At 41.7% G+C, this 22,676-nt stretch overlaps 1 protein-coding gene across 1 annotated transcript in view; it reads left to right on the top strand.

The window, feature by feature from the left end:
- The window catches only part of dcc (DCC netrin 1 receptor), a 354,845-nt gene that overhangs the window by 24,506 nt on the left and 307,663 nt on the right, over nt 1-22,676 (top strand). Inside the window, exon 4 of the mRNA XM_047372294.1 lies at nt 4,007-4,110. The gene's annotated coding sequence lies outside the window, so the exon portion shown is untranslated. The remainder of the gene's footprint in view (nt 1-4,006; nt 4,111-22,676) is intronic.

Genomic DNA, 22,676 nt, shown 5'->3' with positions numbered 1-22,676 from the left:
CTGTATGTAAAAATGTGATCAAATAAATAAATTCGTGCTTCCTAAAATGATTAGAGCTGCATGTTTTATAATCCCTCCATCCTGAAGAAAGAACAGTTCAAACAACTCATCGGAAACTCTAAATGACATTGATAATGAAGGGATGGAAACATGTCACCGAGCTATTATCTCAGCTCTATCGTTGGATTTTTATGGGGTTTGTGTACCAACAGGAAAAGATCCGAACTTCAGTGGTTCTAGTTTACAAGCTGAATCCAAAGCGATCAATAATAAATAATTTCCTGTTGTGAAGCAACCGACCTCCTGCTACGTTGATGTTTAATATTAAAACAAACTTCTGGGGTCAGAGGCCGGAAGAGGGAGCGGGCCTTCTGGTCAGGATCTGGGCTGGGGTTGAGGTTCGGGTCTTGGGTGTTGTCTTGGATGTGGGGTCACCGGCATCTGGATCGGCTGAGCGGCGATGGTAGAGCTGAGCTGGATAATGTTTCTACCTGGGCTAACGTTTCAGTGGCAGTGCTGTGGTGTGTCCGTGTGGTTGTGGGGGCAGTGTGGGGGACACCAGCCTCGAGTGCTTGCTGCTGGCTGGGGACCTCTTGCTGGGTGAGTTTGTCCCATCTTGGTGGGGGGTCGGGGGCTCCGTTGTGAGCTCGGTGCTCGACTGTGTCTGCCCTGTGCGGGGCTGTGTGTGGAGCTTGCACTGTGTGGGTGTTGATTCGTCTGCCTTTCAGGGATGAAGCTCTCCTGTGGGAGTGTGCACATGTGCTGTGGGGGGTGGTGATTAATGGCATTTGGGTTCAGGGACATGTGTTCGATATCTGTGTCCTGGCTGGGGGGGGCACAGTGGGGAGATTCATGTCGGCTTCATTGGGGGTGGAGTGCTCATGGGGTTGGAATCGGAACTCATTGGGGGTTGGACTATTTTATTCTGTGGCGACTCTCGTTGGCGGGCTTGTTTGGACCATGTAGGCCCCTCCTTTTGTACATGAGGGTGGTTGGGGACTAGGGTCAGGACAGGGGGTCGGGGTCTGGGCCGGGGTTGCTCAGGTTCAGGCACGAGCCCGGGCTAGCCCAGACCAGGTTCAGCTGCTGGGGCGGTCTGCCTGTCTCCACCCCCCGGAGGGAAGGGGACCACCTCCTGGGTCCGGGGGCTGGTTGTCCCTATGGGGTATCGGCACCTGGACCTGGGAGTATAGAGTATGTATGGGGACTGTGAGTGAGTGTACGACGTCCATTGTTGTTTGTCCTTACGTTGGGTGCGTGGGTGTGAGTGTTTTTAATGTGTACGCATGAGGGTGGGAATGTGTGATTGTGTGTGCCTGTTTTTTGTGTCAGGTTGGATCTTGGGCTGCTCCCTCTCCTGGATCAGTTTAGGCCCCCATCGAATGTGGGGCCTATTCCCTCCCCGCCACACTACCCACCGGTGGTCGGTATCTCTGCCCACCGGTGTACTTGTGGTTTTCGGTATCTGGGGCTGGGTGCTTTGGTGTGTGCTGGCTCACTCCTGGTGGCTGCTTGCCAGAGCCTGGACCCCTGGACTCGGTTGGGCCTCTGCTTGGGGAGTGATATGTCACGGGGTCTCGGGTCTCTGGGTCCATCTGCTCGGCCGTAAACAGCTCCCGGCGGAGCCTGTGGGCTCGTCGCTGCAGCTCCCTGAGGCTTCTGCACTTTGGCTGCTGGATGGTTCCCCTGGGATTCTCCCCTGCTCTTCTCTGGGGGGGTTACGGTAGTCCCGGCGGTGGTTCTCCTGGGGTTCTTGTGCTCTGGGAGGGCCTTTGGATGTCTGTGGCTTGGATTTCCTCCTTATCTGTCTCGGGTCCAGGGGGTTGTGTCTGTGGCTCCTCACACTTGCTACTGCATATTTTTATGGAGAAACCTTGTATTCACAAGCGCGTTTACACTCAGACCCACAGGTGTTTAGATTCAGGTGTTACCAGATACACAAATGTTCTATATTGAGCCGCATTTACCACTAAATACATCTTGCATTCATAATTACCGTGCACCTTTCGGTAAAAAGGCTGGTAATGCAAACATTTCTGCAGGTGTAGAAGCAAGCAGGGTGTTATATTGTATTCTCTTCATCCTTCTTTCTTGCCTCCATTCTATTCTCGTTCTGTCAGGATGTGACATTTTGGACTTTGTGTTTTGTTTTGTTTACTGTTTACTAGAGGTTTCTTGTTTATGGTTTTGTATTCGTGTTTTGTTTCTAGTTTTCTTCTGCCTCCCAGTGTGTTCTCCTCTCACCCTTTGTTCCCTTGGCGTTGCTTTCCTGTTCTTAGAATGGTTTCATTATTATTATTGTTATTATTATTGGTTCTCCGGTCCCCTTTAGCCTTGTTCCTCTAGTTTATCTTTGTTCTCTATTTCCTCCTTTAATAGATTAGCTTTAGTTATTGTTTACTTTTATTCTAGTCCTCGTTTCCTCTTCTTCATCCTCAGTTTTGGTTCAGTCAGTGTTTGTTTAGGTTTGTTCACTTTTTAGTCAGGGTTCCCTTTTGGTTCCTATTTTGTTAAGTGTTTAGGCCTTAGGTTGTTGTGTTCCCTCAAGATTCTCAGTTTCCTTTAGTTCATGTTTATTCTTGATTTTTATGTTTTATTTATCTTTGCTTATTATAGTTTTGTTTTAGGTCTGCTCGGTGTCTTGTTAATTACTTGTATTAGGTTCACCTGTTCCCTCTGCCTTCCTGCCTCCTTGCCTCACCTGTCCTTAGTTCCTTTGATTACCTGCCTTTGTTCTCTCTCTGCATATTAGTTGGTTTGTTTCATTATGTTTTGTGGGTTCCTTGCGTTACAACTTGACCCTCTACCCTCGTCCCTGCCTTGAATCTCCCAGTGTCTGTGATGTAAGTGTTTGGATCTCGACCCTGTTCAGTACCTGCAGTGTTTTGTTACATTTTTTTTACCCTTTTGAATAAAGCTGAGAGACTGCTTTTAAATGCGCTTCCCAAGCTCTTGTCTGCGCTTTGGTCCAACCCAAAACCCCACCGTGACACCTTCTCTTTCTTTTTCCTTTTTGCCCCACCTTTCTCTGTTTCGTGCTTCGTTTTTTTCCTTTTCGTTTATGTCTCCGTGTTCATAACAATTGACATAATCCCAAAGCAATTTCTAATAAAGTTTCTTTGTATAAATATCAAGTAGAGCTTTAAAGCGTTAGCCGTAATGCTCCACTTGTGAAAGTAAATCTGACACTCAGACAACAATTCTGAGCGCTTTTCTGCCGGACAAGACACGGTAAAAAAAAAATAAATTATAAAACAAACATCTCCTGCTCCCTGCGTTTGGAAGTTGCCTGGTTGGAATAGATATAGATCTGTGTACAGATGAGTTTTATTCAGTTTTTCCCTTTATGCAGAGATTTCTGGTTAACTCCACGCTTGTTTTTCCTCATCAGAGGTGGGACATGCTTGAAACATCTGTAGAGCTTGTGGACAAAATACACGCATCAAGCCCAACCCTGAGGACCGCACCAGGCCATGTTGTGGTCTCTGCTCTGTGATCGTTGCACATTTTTCTGTACGTTTAGTCTTGGTTTTGTTTGATGCTGCATCTAGTAGTAAATTTTATCTTTAAGAGAAGCCACTCTCTTCTTCAATCAAGTGATTACCAGACAGAAACCTGGTAATCACCCATTCATTTGGCTCTGGGGTTTGGCAGCAGGGAAACACCTAAAAGATGTAGAATAGTGGGTCCTGAGGAGTAGGGTAAAGAACCATTGACTCACACTTTGATAGGAGGGATTTAATCTGTAAAGGTCTGAGAACAGATCTGCAGAACATTCTTCTTCCATTTGGTCAGGAGATCCTGGAAAACGCACACAGTTCAAACCACCACAGACTGTTACAGCAGAGTTAGCTGTGTGCAGACAGCAGCTATCTTCTTATTTCTGAGGTGTCATCTTCATTCAAGCATCTTCTCTCTGTTACCAGGAAGGAACCGTGTTCTCTCTGATCTCTGGTTGAGGTGTCTGTCCGTTTACCCTTCATACCTTCTGTGTTTATTTCCGCAGAGTTCCTTCTTGGTCCTTGTTGTTCAGTTTGACCTCCTCACTGCTGGTGTTTCCTGATTGTTCACACCTGCCTCTCATCTCCTGATTGCCCAGTCAGCTTTGAGGTTTGTTATCTTTTAATGATCAGATCTTTATTTCATCCCCTGTTCCATAGTCTGCATGTTCATCTCATGGCTTTGATTGCTCTTTCTTCCTGCTGCCTGCGTGGTTCTTTCATCTATGTCTGTGTTTAGTGTGGTAAACCAGCAATGTGTTGAATATTTAGACTTTATCATCTTCCATGTGTTTAAAGATGTCTGCAGCTGTTAGAGGTTTTCAGTCCCAGTCCTCTAGGGCAGCTGTCTGCAACTTTTAGATGCAGCCCTGTTCCAACCCAACTCAACCCAAACAGTGGCTTATTACCCGACCTCTGCTGAACCTGTTGAAGAGGTAATTCATCCACTGGATTCAGGGGTGTAGGGGCAGGAATGCATCTAGAAATGTCTTGAGCTGAAAGTGTCTAGAAAATGCATATTTTTCCCTCATATTTGTGTGAAAGTTTTTGAACTTGAAATTTTTCTCCTTAAATGGTTTCATTCCTTAAATTTTTTTAATGTTTGGGGTTGTGAAGAGATCTCATGCTACATTAAAGCATTACCATTTTTCTCATAAGTCTGTCCCTTAAATCGCCATCAAGTTGCCATTTAGCATGACTGTCTGGTTACTTTAGCAGAGAAGAACTCCTTTGGGGCTCCTGTCAAGAAGTAAAGTGAGCGAGAAGACAAAAATATTTTCTAAGTACTGTCATGAACTGCAGCGAGCTAACAAGGCTGAAGTTGTAGCAATGTTGCCATCAAAGATGGCTCCCATCTTACTCTCTCTGAATACTTAACTTTGTGTTGTGCTTCCTATATAAATGCTCAGTTTTAATTGCCTTCTGCATGGCTTTACTGGAAGTTTTCTTTATTAGCAAATTAAAAGCTTTCAGCCATTTTCTTACACATTCAGTCTTTTAATTTGTGAGGATGATGCAGGGATGTAATAAGACATCTGTCTGCAAAGCAACCATCTAGCTGCAGTTGGCTTGACTTTGACTAAATTACCACTGAAAACCAAACATTAGTGAGAAGCAGCCTTTCTGGTGCAGAGTAGACAGACGTAACGGAGACGAGGATGATTTGTCAGCCCTGTAGGGAAATACTGGTGAACATGGTGTCAAGCCAATGGTAATGAAGCAGGAGCTCTCCATCAGATTGTCCCTTCTTGTTTAACTGATTTCTGCTGGGATTCACCTGGAACTTTATTCTAAGACCCAAAACAGAGCATATCAATTTTTGCTGGTTAATTTGTGTGAAGTCTTGCTTTTGTAGGTTGAATCAAAATTCAGCCTATCTACAGACTCACTGAAACATTTTAAGATGAATTGTCTCCTCTTCTTTGGTCACAAGCCCTTGAACAAAGTCAGGATGTCATAACTTCAGGTTCTTCTGTGGTGCATCATGTTGGACCATGGGCAGGTCCACATCAGTTTGTATGACAGTTGATCAGTGTTCATTCTGCACAGATGGCTCAATCTAGTCTGAATTAGTTCTGACTGGTTTTGCATTTCTCTGTTGCTCTCGGTGGAAAACACACACGTTTTCTCTCCCTCCCTTCCTGCTGATCCCTGCTTCTGCGTTTGGTTTGTGTTTTTCTCAGAGCCTCGCTTTGCATATCCTCCAAACTTTTGAATTATGGATTTGGTCAGCTGGACTCTCAACGTAATTGATTTTTTTCCTACGGGAAGACAGGATAAAGGAGACCCTCTTGTCCATATGGGACGTTCTTCTCTAGATACACAATGGATTCTTGGCAGCAGTGGAAGATTGTGTTCCTGACTACGATGTCGGTCGCGGACGTAGAAGATGTGTACATATTTGGACTTTTGATAACAGGATTTCTGCTTTTTGGAGTTGGTGGTTGCCTGGCTTATCGAGTGATTTGCAAAACGTGGGCGGCTGTTCAAAGCGTTCCAAAGCTGCCTGCGATGTTAGATGGAGTCTGTAGAGCGATCAACATTCAGACTGAAATGTTAAGACAGCAGAATCGCAAGCTGGACACGATTCTTCAACAGAATGGCAGCCTGGCAGCGGTTGGACTCGGAGGTTAAAGGATATAATCTTGGAGAAGTTGTACACTCCAGATCTGCAGAAAGTACCAGAAATTTGGCTATTTGGATTCACAATTGAGACATACCAGTAAAACTCTTAAGGTAGTTGGAAATTCACAACTGCCTGAACCACAACATATATTGTTTTTCTAAATCTGGTGCCCCAATGTGGCCTTGGCAACTTCTGCTAACTGGCTATAGACAAAATATCTCCTGGATGTTATATAAACACGTCGCTCTTCCCCAGCACTCCCCTACCAGCTGTGTGCTGATAGGACTATGCGGCCGATTGATAAAACGTCCACCTCTCTTCTCAAGGACAATGGTGCTTCTATCAGTGTTGACAGTCTAATTCTTGCAAACACACTCAGACTTATATATTCACACCCTCCAGATTCCACCGTACCCTTGCTGAATGTTTACTTATGTGTGTGTTGCTTACCCCTGCTGAGGTTTTTTATACTATTTCAGGCTCTATTCTACTCAGAATAGAGTCTGAAATATGATTTTTTTTCTCCCATCTTACTTTACCTAAATGTGTGATTTCTTCTAGTACAGGATGAATTCTTACCACAGAGGACTTAATGAGCTAATTACTACTATTAGAAAGATTGGATCAGAACAAGGTCTTACCAGTAAACTCCCAAGGATTATTAATGTCATTTCATTTGTTTTTCTGTGTTTGATTTTCTGTATCATTGTAATGTTTTTCCTCATGTAAAGCGATTTGAGTGCCTTGTTGCTGAAAAGTGCTAAATAAATAAACTTGACTTGACTTAACTAGTTCTAAATTAGTACTTAACTGGTATTCTTCCTGGGTGGTTTTGTTGGCAGTTGGGTCATAGACAAACTCCAAGACATGTGAAAGTTGTTTTGGTCCCAGAAGAACTCTGACCTAAAAAGGTGTTTGTAATGTCGGTAGAAGTTGGGATCTGATTCAGTATTTACTTTATCAATTGTAATATTTATCACTGCATGCAGGCTCCTTAAAGAAGTTTTACTTCTGGTCCCTGCAACATATCTACCAAATATTACAGCCAAGTAGAACTTTGTTTCTGCAGTATTCCACACATTGATGCTGCAATACAGCTTTACATTGTTCTGTTTTTTAACAAACTAGAATAAACAGTGCAGCACAGCTGGTTGCACCAGGAACTTAGAAGAGTTCCATAGCCTGAGTCTTTTTGCCATGTGGATCTGTGAGATAAATCTGAGCAGAGAAAAACAAGATTGTGATCTGATTTGCCCAGAGGAGGTCTTGCTTTAGAGATTTGTGAGTCCTTGACATTTTCATGAAGCGTTTTGTTTTCTCTGGTAGAACAGTTGACAAACTGTTGGAAGTGTTGCAGAGAGTTAAGCATGTTTGAAATCACCAGATATGGCCACAAACACATTAAGGTGTTTTGTCTGTTGCTTCTCAACAACTGAGCTGATGGCAGCACATGCAGTGTTGGCAACAGCTGATGGTGGAATGTAAACTGTTGCCAAAATAACTGATAAACTCTCTGGGTAAATAATATGGACAAAAACTTACTGCTAACAGTTCAATATCTGAACTGCAGAGACGACACTTCACATTAACATATCCTTGTCTTGTGCATGAATGCTGCTGTACAAGTGAACCTGCCTTGCCTCCAGTCTTTGTGTCCCCATCCTTGTTATACTACCTTCACAGCTAAAACTAAATGAAAAAGTTCAGATCAGCCAATCATACTTTCATTGTCAGCCGGTGTGTATTTTTCCCCCTCAGCCTCGGAACGGTTCAGCTGACCTAGTGACCATTTTCATGACACGCTTCACTGCTGGTGACAAATAGCCACCATGATATGGGTTTGTCCAGTAATGAGTCATTCTACTGGAGTTTGGCTGACAGGTGAGGTTCAAGGTCCTGCATGTTTTAAATGTTTTCCTGCTTCTGCACACCTGATTGGACTGAAACGTGTCATCAGCAGGCTTAATTTACCCATTTGAATTGGGTGCATTGGGGCAGAAATGCATCTAGAAAGCTCAGTGGCCCTTAAGAACTGGAGCTGTTCACCCCTGAGCTATAGCAGGGTAATTATTGACATACATTTTGGGAGGACTTGAAGCATGTATTTACTGTCATAATCAGTGGAGATTTTGCTACTGATAACATGAACATGAAACTGTAAAGTTGTACTTTACTGTGCTTGGAGGTTTTAAATATAAAAGCTGTAATTGTTTGGAGTTGTTTGGAGTTCCAGCAAGCTCATTGGAACTATTTTTTTGGGGCTTTGTTAGAAATTGTGTGTCAGCTGCAGCGCAGAGGGCAGAGCACCAAGATGGAGAAGAGGATCGTTCATTATAGATCTGACCCAGGGGGTCACAAACACTCAGTGAGCTGAAGGGAAGCTGACCATTAGTTTCCTCTCCATCACACCACCTGCTGACTGTAGTTGTCTCACTTTGATTTATCTCTCTCTGCTGATTGTCTGTCTGTGTTTGTCCTCCCTCTGCAGAGCAAATCTTCTCTCTGAGCTCAGTCATTTTCTGCTCTCTGAAGCCGTTTGGAGTCTCACGATTATCTGGATTGACGGTTGACCTTCTCCTGTGCTGATGCTGATCTTATTGAGGCTGATGTTGCCTTTTATTGGGCTTATATGCTTGATAATCCTCTCTCAGGTAACAGTGGTGGAGTTCAAACCTTCAGTCTCTCAGGGGGTTATCTTCATTTAAATGGGCCTGTGCTTCTCAATCATCTTGAGTTAATAATACTTGACATTTTCAACAGTAAAGCCGTTTAAATATTCAGATAACGTTGAACTATAGTCTGGTTGAAGCTTGTGGAGTTGTTGGCTGGATTTCAGACAATTAAATGGCTGTTTTAAATCAATGTTCTGACAAATGGATATCCAGGGTCTGCTACTGAGACCACCAAGTGCAGAGAGGTCTGAAATACTGGACTATGTATGAAATTCTTGAACCTGTAACAAGTGCTTCACATTCTTATATGAACATAACTACAGACTGGAATGTTTAAAATGTCAAAGAAGTCCATTTATTTTTATTTAATCTCCGATCAGCAGATATTCAAATAAAACTACAGTTGGCAGAATCCAACACTTGGAGCTCACTGACAACTGTAGTCCTTGTACTTGAGTATGAGAACAGTTATTTCAACATATTTTTACTGAAATAGATGTAAAAAGTAGCCATCCCAGACATTACTCAAGTAAGAAAATATTTGGTAAAAAGGCATCTTGAGTACTGAGAAACTGTTTGATCACAACATCTGATTTTATTTATTTTTTATTGTGTTTTTATTTGAATTTGTGTGGAACAGTACACAACAATCCCTGACCACATCAAAGTACAGCACAACAAAAAAGAATGAAAGATATGCTTGACAATGCATAATACAAAAACAGACAGATAGTTAAATGGACATTTAGGACATTATAGGGCATTGTAAAATCCTCCATTTAGAGATCTCTTGTTATAGTTAAGCATTTCTGCTTGAACTGATCAGATCTTAGTTGTAGTTGAGCCATTAGGGCCTCCATTTCATACACCTCCCTCAGTTTCTGTTTCCATTCTGCCAACGTAGGTGGCTGTGAGCTCCTCCATTTAATCCTTATCAATTTCCGAGAAGTCATCAAGACTATATGTAACAAATACTTTTGGTCTCTGGTGTACAAGCCTTCAGGTGTTAGGTCTAAAAGAAACTGACTTGGAGTAAATTGCAAGTCAGTTTCCAGAACTTTATCAATTTCATTCTTTACTCCCTTCCAGAAATTAAGTATCTTTGGGCAGTCTCAGAATATGTGTGAATAATCACCTACCATAACAAATTCTCTCCAGCAAAACATCGGATCCGGACTATCTACAAACCTGGAGACCGCCACAGGTGTCCTAAAAACCTGGTCTTCATCTTCCAATCAACTCTTTCCATAGGTTATTATTTATTCCCTTATGACATCAAATGCACATGGTTTCCCATTCTTCATCCTCAGTCATAATATTTAACTCCAACTCCCATTTATTCTTAATATCTAGTGTACTGTCTGGTATATCTTTTAACAGGTTTCTATATATATGAGAAATATGCTTTTTATTGGGAAGCTGAAGTTTAATTATATTAAAGTAGCTCTCTACATTTGTTGAGACATTGTTTTATATATTCCAGTCATTATGATTCGTGATATAGTGTCTCATCTGAAAATATCGGAACATATCACTTCGGCGTATAGAGAATCTGTCTTGGAGGTTTGAGAATGGCTGCAAAATGTTGTCACCAAATAGCTGGTCAATAATCTTTAGGTTTCTTCCTGCCCTTCCCTTAAAGGTGATATCTGTTGTTGAGGGGATGAAGTCTGGGTTTCTAGAAATCTGCACAGCCCGTGAGAGGGCAGCTGTCCCTCTAATTTTCTTTTGGACTGTAGACCACGCATTTAAAGTGTGTTTCAACCTTACATTTTTTATATCCAATTTTCTCTGAGACTGCTTGTTCAAAAACACCAGAACGGGTAGCGGTATATTTGGCAATGAATTCTTCTCTACACTTACCCATCCTGTTTCAGTATCATCATTGATCCAAGCTACCACTGCTGCCAGTTGTGCCGCCCACCAATAATATTTTATGTTAGGGAGGCCGAGTCCACCTCTATTCTTACTAAGAATACGTGTTTGAAGTCTCACTCGAAGACTCTTATTTTGCCACATGAATCTTGATATAAGCTTGTCTAACTTATTGAAGGCTGATGTTGGGATCCCGACTGGAAGCGATAGAACATCTGATTTTATTAGCAGGAAGTGATGTAATCTGACAGAAATAACATTATGTGCAAATTCTGATATTTATTTATAAGTAAAAATTGGGAGTAAAAATAAAAGTTACTTAAAAATGGAAGAAAAAGACATTTCCCAAAAAGTTTTTTTCAAAACATGAAGCATTCGATGCCAGTGCTTGGAGTAAAAAATATATGTTAGAACAATGCAAAGTACTTCCAGTGACAATATCTAGTGTTTACTTCATATTCACGTGACCTCACTGTAACACAAACTTTAAGTCTGTTTCTGGTGAAGTTTGGTTAAAACATGGTTGGTATTCATTTAGTGAAGTAACAAGAGGTAGTAGCCAGAAATGGTATTGAAGAGTAACATTACTTCAAAAATAATATTACTTTAGTTAAAAATATGATGCAGTAAAACTACTCCTTGTGGTAAATTGTGTTTCGAAACGTTACTCAAGGAAATGTAGGTAGTTGCCATCCACCTCTGCTGTGAGGTAAAATAAGGCTGTTATTTTAAATTAAAATTAATTTCTTAAAATAAAGTATTTTTTCTCCTTCTTCCCAAATAATGTTGAGGAGTGCTGAGTTATCAGCAGCTATGTCTGGAACGGCCTCCAGAGGGCTTGATTTGTGGCATCACCAGTGTAGCTGTAGTGTCATCAGGCAGAAACTGGAGCGTCTGACAGTCAGACACACATTATACAACATTACCAACACTGAAAGGAGTCGAGCGGCCGCAGTCGGACCCTTTTCCTGAGGTGGGCTCATCTTTACCATCTCTGGTAAAGATTTTGAGATGAAGAAGAAATCACGTTTCCTGCTCGGTTTCTCTGCAGCTGGAACTGGGCCGGTACTGGTTTCAACTGTTACAGCTTTACGATAATTCTGACCCACAACATGTTCCTGTACTGTTTTAACGTCCATCAGTGGTTCCCCGTCTTCTCACCCCCACTCGTGTTTCTCCCAGTGAGTGTGAACGTGGCTGCTTCCCAGTCTCTCCACGTGCCTCTTGCTGCAGCAGCCGGCTGTTCGATGAGAACATTCAGCTAAATGTCTGATCGATAGACGCTGGCCGCTCTGCTGCAGCTGCAGCCAGAATACTGAGGAGCCTCTGTGCACATGCTCAGTGCGTTTCCTCTAGTTACTGTCTGCCCACACATGGCCTGCTGGATATTACACTTCATTTAATCTCGGTGTCTTTGTTGCAGACAGAAGTGACGGAGTCCTGGTTTTAATATGTGCTTCACGGAGGTCTGAAACAGGAAGTCATTATTTGGACAAAGTGTTCATCTTCTGACAGCAGATTGAACTTCCTCCTTTTTTCTTTATGGGATAACTTGGAGTCATTTTGGGTTTGCTCTGCTGTGTAACACCAAAGACATTAAAGGCATATTTTTATGTTAAGCATCCTTTCCATCTTACATCTATGTTCAGCTATCTGCTGCTGAAACTTGAGATTGAAATGTTGAGGCCCAGGAAGTGTTATCAGGAGCACTAAAACCTCAGTGAAGCCATGGAAATGACATTAAATCCTGTAGGAACATAAACATCATTAGACTAAGTGAAAACTAAGTTAGAGTTCATTGTGTTTAGAGAGATTTAAAGAAACAGGAGCTCCTAAAACATTCCTTTGTGGAAATCCCTGGGATTGATTTAGATTTTTCCATTTAACAAGCAGACTTTCTTCACCAGGTTATAAAGCTGGAAATCTGCACGCTCAGGGCCCTCATCGTCACCTGCTGTCTGACTCATTTCCTGTTGATTCTTCAGGCTAAACCTTGAACTGAATCTCAGGAGCTAAAGTTTGACCATCTAGTGATCAGCGCCACAGTTTCCTCTCCTCAGGTTTCACCTCAAGAAACTTCGCTGTTCCAGGGAAAATGTCCCCATTGTCTGTGGTTTTTAACATCTTAGTAGAACTGCACAATATATTCAATCATAAATGACATCACTGTATCACAGAGGACTGCTTCCATGTGTAATTTGGTAGGATATTATAATTCAAGTGCACTCTGCATATGAATAATATATCTGACCGGGTGGATAGACTCTAACTGCCCTTAATGCCCTCAGCAGGTTTTTATTGGCTGAGACGCTAAAGCTCAGAGAGAGAGGTGGGGACATTGTTCAAGGAAGAAATGTGTCTGGATAATGTGGATTAATCAGAACCGATGCTTAATGCTTGTTTTCCAGCTGATGGTTCTTAGAACTAAAGGCTGAGAGGAAGCAGAGCTGTGTGGATGAGGAGACATGAGCTGCTCAAACGCCAGAAATTAAAGTTTAAATTCTTCTGCGTTACCTGATCTGAAAAAGCGAAAAGCTTCCAGCCCAATTTCTACCATTAATAACCTTTATACAAGCTAATTTTCTAACATATTAAACCTCTTTGTTCAGACAGCTAGACATCCATCTAACAATTATCCAACGGCAGGTAACCATTCCCTTTCTTAGCTACCTTATCCAGCCCATCTGGGAGCACTCTGAGGTGAAAGTCCTGGAGGTTCTTCCAAATGAAAATGTCTGAAACATTTTGCTGCTTTGGTTGACATGATACAAAAATTCAAAACTCTATACCGACGCTAAGGAAAATATTGCATGAAAACATTTTTGATACCACCAGTGCTTGTTTTTTTGAAGGTACAGGGTTTTTCTTAAAGAGCAGAAAAATATAATCCATCATTATAACTCTGATAATTCAAAAAACAATGAGAAGAAGGCAGTTTAGCAAAGAAAGAAATGTCATTTAAAAGTTTTTCCTAAAGCCTGGTGTGAAAGTTTGTAGCTTTGATTCAGTGATGATGTCAATTGGAAAATAGTTTTATTTTTTACAGTGCAGACATGTATCAGGTTCATATATGGTTCATTTAGCAGCAGCTGTAATTTCAACGGGTTTGATTGGTACTGGTTCTGACTAGTTTCTGCTTTGTCAGCGTAGCCACTAATTCCTTCACCGCAGCTGAGTAATGGATGGGGTTTTATCATCTGATGGCATCGTCTGCAGGAGATTTTCCTGCATTAATTCATACCTACAATACAACAGATCCGTCTCACGGAGCGAACTCTACACCCCCATCTTGACGGGGAACTCGGACCAACTGAACTTAGCAATGGGGAATCTATAGGTGGCTAATATTTAAACTAAGGATGCAGGCTATATCTGCATTAAGTATCAGCCGATATCATTTATCATATCGGAAGGTAAAACTGGGCCAATATTAATAAATATTTATATCTCCATCGTCGTTTTTTCACTGTGTCTAAAGGATAGAGAAATATATATAATATCATCGCCCATAACGGCAATATTTATATCTTTTCCGACCGCTGTTGTCCATGGATCAGGGGTTGGAATTAGGGCTGCAAGAAGAAAACATGCGATAAAATTGGTGAAAATTGTGATAATTATATAACTTGTATAAATAAATATGTTAAAACGTGTTTGTCTTCCTACTATGAGTTCATAGTAAACACAAACCCCAGATAATGAGTCGTTTATCCAGGTTTTATTGAAATAGTTGCTTCCATCTGACGTCTGTTTAGTGAAATGACCTGACCCCCTCTTTACCTTGTAAACTTGTTTTTGCTGCATCAAGCGTCAACAAATGTATAACAAGCCCAGAGTCTGACTTGATGGTACTGAAATAATTAGCCAACATATATTACAGTCCAGACAGTGCTTTGCTAAATGGATGTAGCATACAGTGATACTGGATAACCTTAAATTAGCGATATATTGTGCCGTAGGAATGTAGGGAGGGGGTGAATGTTAGGTCATCAATTGGTTTATAATCACAGATTGAATCAATTCGCCAAGCGATTCCCGGCCCTACTACAACCACTGTCCAGTTCTGGAAATTCTGTTTCCTTTTTTCAGCTGACAGGAGTGGAGCGTCTTGTGGTCTTCTGCTGCTGTAGCTCATCTGCTTCAAGTTTCCACATGCTGTATCTTCAGAGATTGAGTTCTGCAGACCTTGGTCAGAACCAGTGTTGCCCCTCTCATCCAGAACTACCCTACTCATTCTCTGAAGTCTCTTAAATCTATTTTTTTCCACATTCTGATGCTCAGATCAAACGTTAGCAAGTCACCCCCTCCAGGTTTCAGCTGAAGCTACTTGTGTACCTAATAAAGTGGCTGTTTTTGTGTTTAAGAGCAGAACTGTTGACTGTGTCAGTTGTTGCATTATATGTTGTGTTGTCTCTGCAGGAGCTGGGCTCTGCGTTCTCATATCAGAATCACACCAACAACACCTCAGGATTACTGACTTTCATGTGCCTTCAGTCTCCTGCTGTTCTAACAAGGAGAGGATGCTGATTTTCTGTCTTTGACTTCTTTAAGCGCCTCAGTAGCACGCAGGAGTCATGCAGCATCCTCGAAAGCAGGCTGTACATGCGTAGGCGGCACAGCAGCTAACTTTAATTACTTGTGTTTCTGCAAGGTGTCACTGCGATCACAGGTGACTGAAATACTTTTCTCCAGCACATTAAGACGACTCCAATTAAAAACTGCTCACATTACAGCAAGATGAACTTATTGTTGTTGAATGGAGGGCTGTCAGTGTAATTTAGAGAAGACCAGTTAGATTTGTGTTCAGTTCAGTCTGAATATTATTTGTCAGAAATACCTTGATAAATGAAGTCATTAGTTTCTAACCTCCAAACTAAACCGAAAGCATCTTGAGTTCTTGTATTGGTTTTGAGTTCTGAAAACAAAAACTAGGTCTGATTTTTCCATCTTCCTTCCACCTCCCTGGTGTCTAAGCATGGCTGCAGAGCATTGATTAAAGCCTCCATCTTCTCCTCCTGTCTTGGTTTGTCGTTTCTTTGCTGCTCTTTGTTTTGCAGATACTATCCGACTTCCAGCCGACACACAAACAGAAGCCTGGTCGGTACATTTAGCTGCTGTTTGGTCTGCGGCTACATTACAGCCTTATCAGGGGAGTCCGTGGCACACCAACACTGCTAATAAACTGATAACACCTCAGGGTATTGATTTGGGTTCAAACGTGCCAACTTTATCCTTCCGTCTGGCCCAACACAATTATTGCCAACAGGAAGTGGATTGGATTGGGTGGAGCATGCTTAAAAACATGGAGTGTAATCCTACAGACCTAATCACCCCTCTGGGTTTAGATTGATCAGCATCAGGATGCTGGTCTGAACGTCAGCTTGGAGCAGACTGTAAAACAGCTCAGATTTTACATGCAGTTCCAGAACATATTCTGAATCAGAAGCCCAGCATCTCCAGACAACAGACACGTCCAGAAGTTTTCACACCCTTTCAGTTATTTATTTCAACCATTTTTTTGGGATTTATTAAGAAGACTCAAACATCCAAGTTTAGCCACTTAGCTGCTGGTTTGAGGTGAAGTTAAAGATCTGGAAAAGGTTTTCCATCATGAGTGAAGCTGTCCCACGGTATGATGCTGCCACCACTGTGATCTCAGTGCCTCATTATTAAGTTTAAAAGCCTCACCTTAACACCTCCAAACAAACTTCTTGTCTTTGTGACCAAACGTCTCAGGCTTTTCTTGTCTGACCATCAAGTCATCTGGCTTGACCATGTGGACAGGTTCTGGTTCCTGTCCAGCTTCAAGATGTTGATTTTGGAACAGGAGATAATTTATTTCTTTGGTGGGAAGCTTCTCAGTCTATGTGAACTTGGTTTTGCTGTGGACAGAGGATCTGGTGCTCCAGCTTATTTCAGTTCACAGCAGGCGAGGACCTTATTTTGAAGGTTAATAATCCGACACCAGAACAATGAGTCACTGTTATTTGCCAATTTTTAATTGGTCAGAATGCAACGTCATAATAGAAACATTTAATGCATTTCTTTCTAGCTAATGAGCGTCATTTAAATAGATTTTTTCAGGAATTTCTACAATGTGTCAAAATGTGCCAGGAATATAGAACATTTTACATGTTTTGGGAGAAAGGTTATGTGATAAACAATTGCTCTGCCTCATTTATAAATATTAAGACGTGCAATAATTTATAAACATTAATCTAAATCAACGCCCTTAATTACGAACTTCTGAATTATATCATGATTTAAATAAAGAGCTGGAAGCTCAGCCACTTTGTGTGCAGCTTTGTTTTGTCTTGCTGTCTGTGTCTGGATGATAGAGGAAGCTAATTAAAAAAATTCCTCATGTGCTAACGCTGTCATTTTGTGCAGCACTCACTGCAGTGAGGAAGAAGCCGATCCAATTAATTACCCTTTATTAAAGAACTCATTACATTTGCAGTTCTTTGTGTTTGTCAGACCGTGGTGAGAGGTTTGTGCAGAATTAGGAGAATTAGCAGCCGGCCTATACTGTACAGCATGGACAGGTGACTAATTACCTGCAGACAGCAAAGTACGCTTCCCTCACTTTGATTAGGGTGCAGTCCAATAAGTCCCTGTTCATAAACCTGCACCTGTAAATGTTAACCTGTTTCCTGCACATGGTTCTGTATCAATAGGAGCAGACCTGCAGATGTGAACCTGACTTGGATCGCTAATGAAACTAAATCCTGTATGGCACTGTGTGCAACCAGGATGCTTAAATCATTTAATATTTAAGTAACTATTCCGTCTGTCAAGTATTGTCCTGAGAATACCAGCCCAATATGGTGGTGCTATTAGAACAATAGATGAAAGAGTGATTCGAGCACTAGCATTACTGAACAACAAACTCTGTACACATGGAATAAATTCCCAACACCTTCTCTTCAAAATATAAGAATTTATTAACAAAAATGTTTAAACTCCAAATTAAACATATTCAGTTAACAAACTCTTTACTAGGCCAGAATAATTCAACTAAACGATGAACTATACACAAAAAAGGAACAAGGAAACCAATAAAAAATATGCAATGATATAACAATGGACTGTTAAAATGGCGTAGAGAAGCGTCTATAGACTCATAATATGGCGACGCATTGAATGTAAACATTTGACCTGCCTGGCAGGTTTTAGCTAACAAAGGAAAGCTTATAGCTTGTTCACCACTTCTTTAAAGTCAAACATATACCCTTAACTATCATTAATATACATATTGTTTTGTCTTAATTACTACTTTTCTGAATGAACTCCTTTATGAATGAACACTGGGTACTCTAACAGCAGACCATTACTTTGTTTGTTCTTTGATCGGCAGTACTTGAAAGTCAGATCATAGTCAACTCTGAATCCAAGTTGGAAGAATTAGTCCAGCTTGCCAGCATGTCGCACATTCAGTTTATCTGCGCTGCCTCTCCTTCCGCTGCTAGTAGGATAGAGAAAGAGGCGGAGCCAGGAAAGTGTTTTGTCAGTGGCTGCATAATATCACAGGGGTTTCCTACCAGCATCTTTGTGTACTGTTCAGAGTCCATGTTTTTATCCATGGCTGGGGCACAACAGGCAACGTGTCAAACCTACCACAGAGCAATAATCAGAAAAGTGACTAAGAACCCCATGGTAACTCTGGAGGAGTTGCAGAGATCCACAGCTCTGGTGGAAGAATCTGTCCATTGGAAAACTATTAGTTGAAGGAAAAACCTGTTGATGGGGAAAAAGCCATAGAGAAATGTTGTTTGCTGTTTGTATGTAGTCATGAAGGGATGCAGGAAATCTGTGAAAGGTGTTCTGGTCAGAAGATACCAAAATTAAAATGGCGAACAAACACTACGCATCAATCTGACCACACCATCCCATGATCATGCTGTGGGATTTTTTTGATGGGCCAAAATCTAATCCGAATGAGACATGGCCCAAAAGACTTGCTGCATTTTCCTTCCACTTCGCATTTACTGCTGTATTTTGTGTTAATGTATCACATAAGATCCTATTTAACATTTTATGGTTTGTTGTTGCAACATGGAAAAACTTCAAGGAGTTTGAAAACTTCAATGAAGCATGGTTTGCCTGATTTATGCCTTCTTATACCTAATACTCTGCTGCTTTATTTTTATCCTCCATCTTTAAACTGAATGTTTTGTGTTTGAATGAAGCTCCAAAGTTGAGGCTTGATTAGGCAAATTAAATCAGTGGGAGCACCGGTCACAGCATTTACAGAGATGTCATGGCAGAACGTGGACTCCTGCTGCTCCTTCAGGTCAGAATCTGTTAATGGACCATGTTTTTATGAGGTTCTGGGGGTTTCATTTGGCCCTTTAAACTTATCTCCTACTGGACAAACTCTTTCTTATTGTTTCGATTTTTAACGTTTTTGTCAAGATAGAGATGTCTCATCAAGATCTCTTCAGCTTTCTCGGTTTTGGCTGACTTTTAAAAATGGTTTGTGTTGACTGATACATTTTCCAAATGTGAGTTGGATCATCTAAAGTGAGAAAAAAGGTTTTTTGGTATCCCATAATCTTTGTAATGAATCATTTTGGCAGATCATGGTTGAAGCACTGCAGAGGATCATTTAGATTTCAGTTTGGTTTGTTTGAAAGGTGCCTACGCATGTCCAGCTCAGTGGAGAAAGAAGCTCTTTAAAGGGGAGGTTACCTCCAGCAGAACCAGAACCAGGTTTATCATCACTGTCTAAAATAAAAGCATTGGATCAGGAGTACTTACTATGGTGGGAGATGTGGAAAAAACACGTTACCAGGTGTACTTTCTATTGGAGAGAGAAGAATCACTACCGGAGTACTTATAATGGGCCTTGCAGGGAAAATATGGTCCTTGACCCAGAATACTTTCTAGAGGACACAGAAAAATTACAGACCCTCAGCCATGAGTGAGTGACAGGGAAAAACAGCTGTGAGGGTGCTGGTTACTGGTGTTGCGCTGTTGGTGTGTGTGCGGTTCTTTTGTCTTTGCATTAGTGATGTATTACCTACCTTGGTGCAGGATCGGCAGGCATTGCTGAGCATGGACCCTCACCTAGCATCTTCTGCGGTACTGGGATCGTGTTCACCACTGAGGAAGAGCAGAGGCAAGAGAGCTGGGATCCAGGTAAATTAAGAATCATCTGGAAGCGTGGAGTGACGTGTTGAGTGTTCCTGATCTCGCAGACTCCATCCATATCCCTGTTTTGAAAGGCAGGGCTGGGGTCTTTGAGACCCTGTTACCTGCAAAGTATTTTTCCAGACTACCTGGACTCTGTATGTGCGATCTAATTCAGTCTCTGTGTCCCATGGAGAGGACCACCCCCCCACCCCTGCACCAAACACTATATACAAAACATGGTTGACAACAGGACCAAATCCTCAAGCAGCTTCCTGCAACATGTGCAAGAAGGACCTGCAGCTTTTCACGAGAGTCGGCTCTCTCCAGCAGTAAGCTATAGTAGTGGGAGGGAATCTTACATGTAAGCTAGCTTACAACTTTACTGGTAAATTGCATATTGATTGTTTAAAGGATGGATTGAGCTGGGGTTTTATGTCATCACTATAATTTAAATTGTGCAACAACACATTTCATGAAAAAGGCTAGTAAAGGTGCTTAGCTGATGGTTTAATCACACAAAAAGCAGCTGTGGCTTGGCAATGTTCTGTCATGCGTGCTGAGCCTCTGGTGTCTTTTGGGCTCCTTCTGCCACCATGTCCACTACATATTAATATTATATGATAGTAATTTGAAACTGTCTTCATTAGTTTTTAGGTATGTCATTTCCAAAGCATGGTGCTGGAAAGGTTTGAAAATGTACCTTGAAAATGCTTGAAAAGTGCTTAAATTTTACTGTGGGGAAAGTGTACAAACCCTGTAATTAGTATTGAGAATATCACATTTCCAAGTCAGAAAAAACAACTGAAATATTTCCTGAAACCAGATAAGTGACTCAGAAAGGCAGAGATGACTCAAGAACCCTGACCTCAAAATCCAGTATGATTTATGAAAGGTTATTCTGTCCGTCTAGTTCACTGACCCAGCCGATATACAGGTCCTTCTCAAAATATTAGCATATTGTGATAAAGTTCATTATTTTCCATAATGTAATGATGAAAATTTAACATTCATATATTTTAGATTCATCGCATACTAACTGAAATATTTCAGGTCTTTTATTGTCTTAATACGGATGATTTTGGCATACAGCTCATGAAAACCCAAAATTCCTATCTCACAAAATTAGCATATCATTAAAAGGGTCTCTAAACGAGCTATGAACCTAATCATCTGAATCAACGAGTTAACTCTAAACACCTGCAAAAGATTCCTGAGGCCTTTAAAACTCCCAGCCTGGTTCATCACTCAAAACCCCAATCATGGGTAAGACTGCCGACCTGACTGCTGTCCAGAAGGCCACTATTGACACCCTCAAGCAAGAGGGTAAGACACAGAAAGAAATTTCTGAACGAATAGGCTGTTCCCAGAGTGCTGTATCAAGGCACCTCAGTGGGAAGTCTGTGGGAAGGAAAAAGTGTGGCAGAAAACGCTGCACAACGAGAAGAGGTGACCGGACCCTGAGGAAGATTGTGGAGAAGGGCCGATTCCAGACCTTGGGGGACCTGCGGAAGCAGTGGACTGAGTCTGGAGTAGAAACATCCAGAGCCACCGTGCACAGGCGTGTGCAGGAAATGGGCTACAGGTGCCGCATTCCCCAGGTCAAGCCACTTTTGAACCAGAAACAGCGGCAGAAGCGCCTGACCTGGGCTACAGAGAAGCAGCACTGGACTGTTGCTCAGTGGTCCAAAGTACTTTTTTCGGATGAAAGCAAATTCTGCATGTCATTCGGAAATCAAGGTGCCAGAGTCTGGAGGAAGACTGGGGAGAAGGAAATGCCAAAATGCCAGAAGTCCAGTATCAAGTACCCACAGTCAGTGATGGTCTGGGGTGCCGTGTCAGCTGCTGGTGTTGGTCCACTGTGTTTTATCAAGGGCAGGGTCAATGCAGCTAGCTATCAGGAGATTTTGGAGCACTTCATGCTTCCATCTGCTGAAAAGCTTTATGGAGATGAAGATTTCATTTTTCAGCATGACCTGGCACCTGCTCACAGTGCCAAAACCACTGGTAAATGGTTTACTGACCATGGTATCACTGTGCTCAATTGGCCTGCCAACTCTCCTGACCTGAACCCCATAGAGAATCTGTGGGATATTGTGAAGAGAACGTTGAGAGACTCAAGACCCAACACTCTGGATGAGCTAAAGGCTGCTATCGAAGCATCCTGGGCCTCCATAAGACCTCAGCAGTGCCACAGGCTGATTGCCTCCATGCCACGCCGCATTGAAGCAGTCATTTCTGCCAAAGGATTCCCGACCAAGTATTGAGTGCATAACTGTACATGATTATTTGAAGGTTGACGTTTTTTGTATTAAAAACACTTTTCTTTTATTGGTCGGATGAAATATGCTAATTTTGTGAGATAGGAATTTTGGGTTTTCATGAGCTGTATGCCAAAATCATCCGTATTAAGACAATAAAAGACCTGAAATATTTCAGTTAGTGTGCAATGAATCTAAAATATATGAATGTTAAATTTTCATCATGACATTATGGAAAATAATTAACTTTATCACAATATGCTAATATTTTGAGAAGGACCTGTATTAACAGTTTGTTTCCTGGTTCTGAATAGCTTTTTGTAACATTTAGCTGTTAAACTTTGTGCTTTTTCTGTTTAGGAGGCAACTTCAGCTCTTTATTTGCTGTTAATGACTTGTCTGAAACTAGAAGCACTGGGTTTGCTGTGATTGGCTGAGTGAATTAAAACGTGCTGGAGGTTTGTGGTGTCAGAGAACCTCACGTTGTTGGAGTGAGCCCAAAGCCTGACCTTTGTTGCTGGTTTCTTCTGACCTCGTTAAGCAGACTAACAAGAGGTGCAGACTGACACTTCTACAGTTAATGAGAGGAATCTCAACAGCAGAGTTTGGT

The sequence above is a fragment of the Girardinichthys multiradiatus genome, chromosome 8 (assembly GCF_021462225.1).
Source record: "Girardinichthys multiradiatus isolate DD_20200921_A chromosome 8, DD_fGirMul_XY1, whole genome shotgun sequence".
Taxonomy (NCBI): domain Eukaryota; kingdom Metazoa; phylum Chordata; class Actinopteri; order Cyprinodontiformes; family Goodeidae; genus Girardinichthys; species Girardinichthys multiradiatus.
Note: the sequence above shows the minus strand (reverse complement) of the source record. Positions and strands in the feature narration are given on the sequence as shown.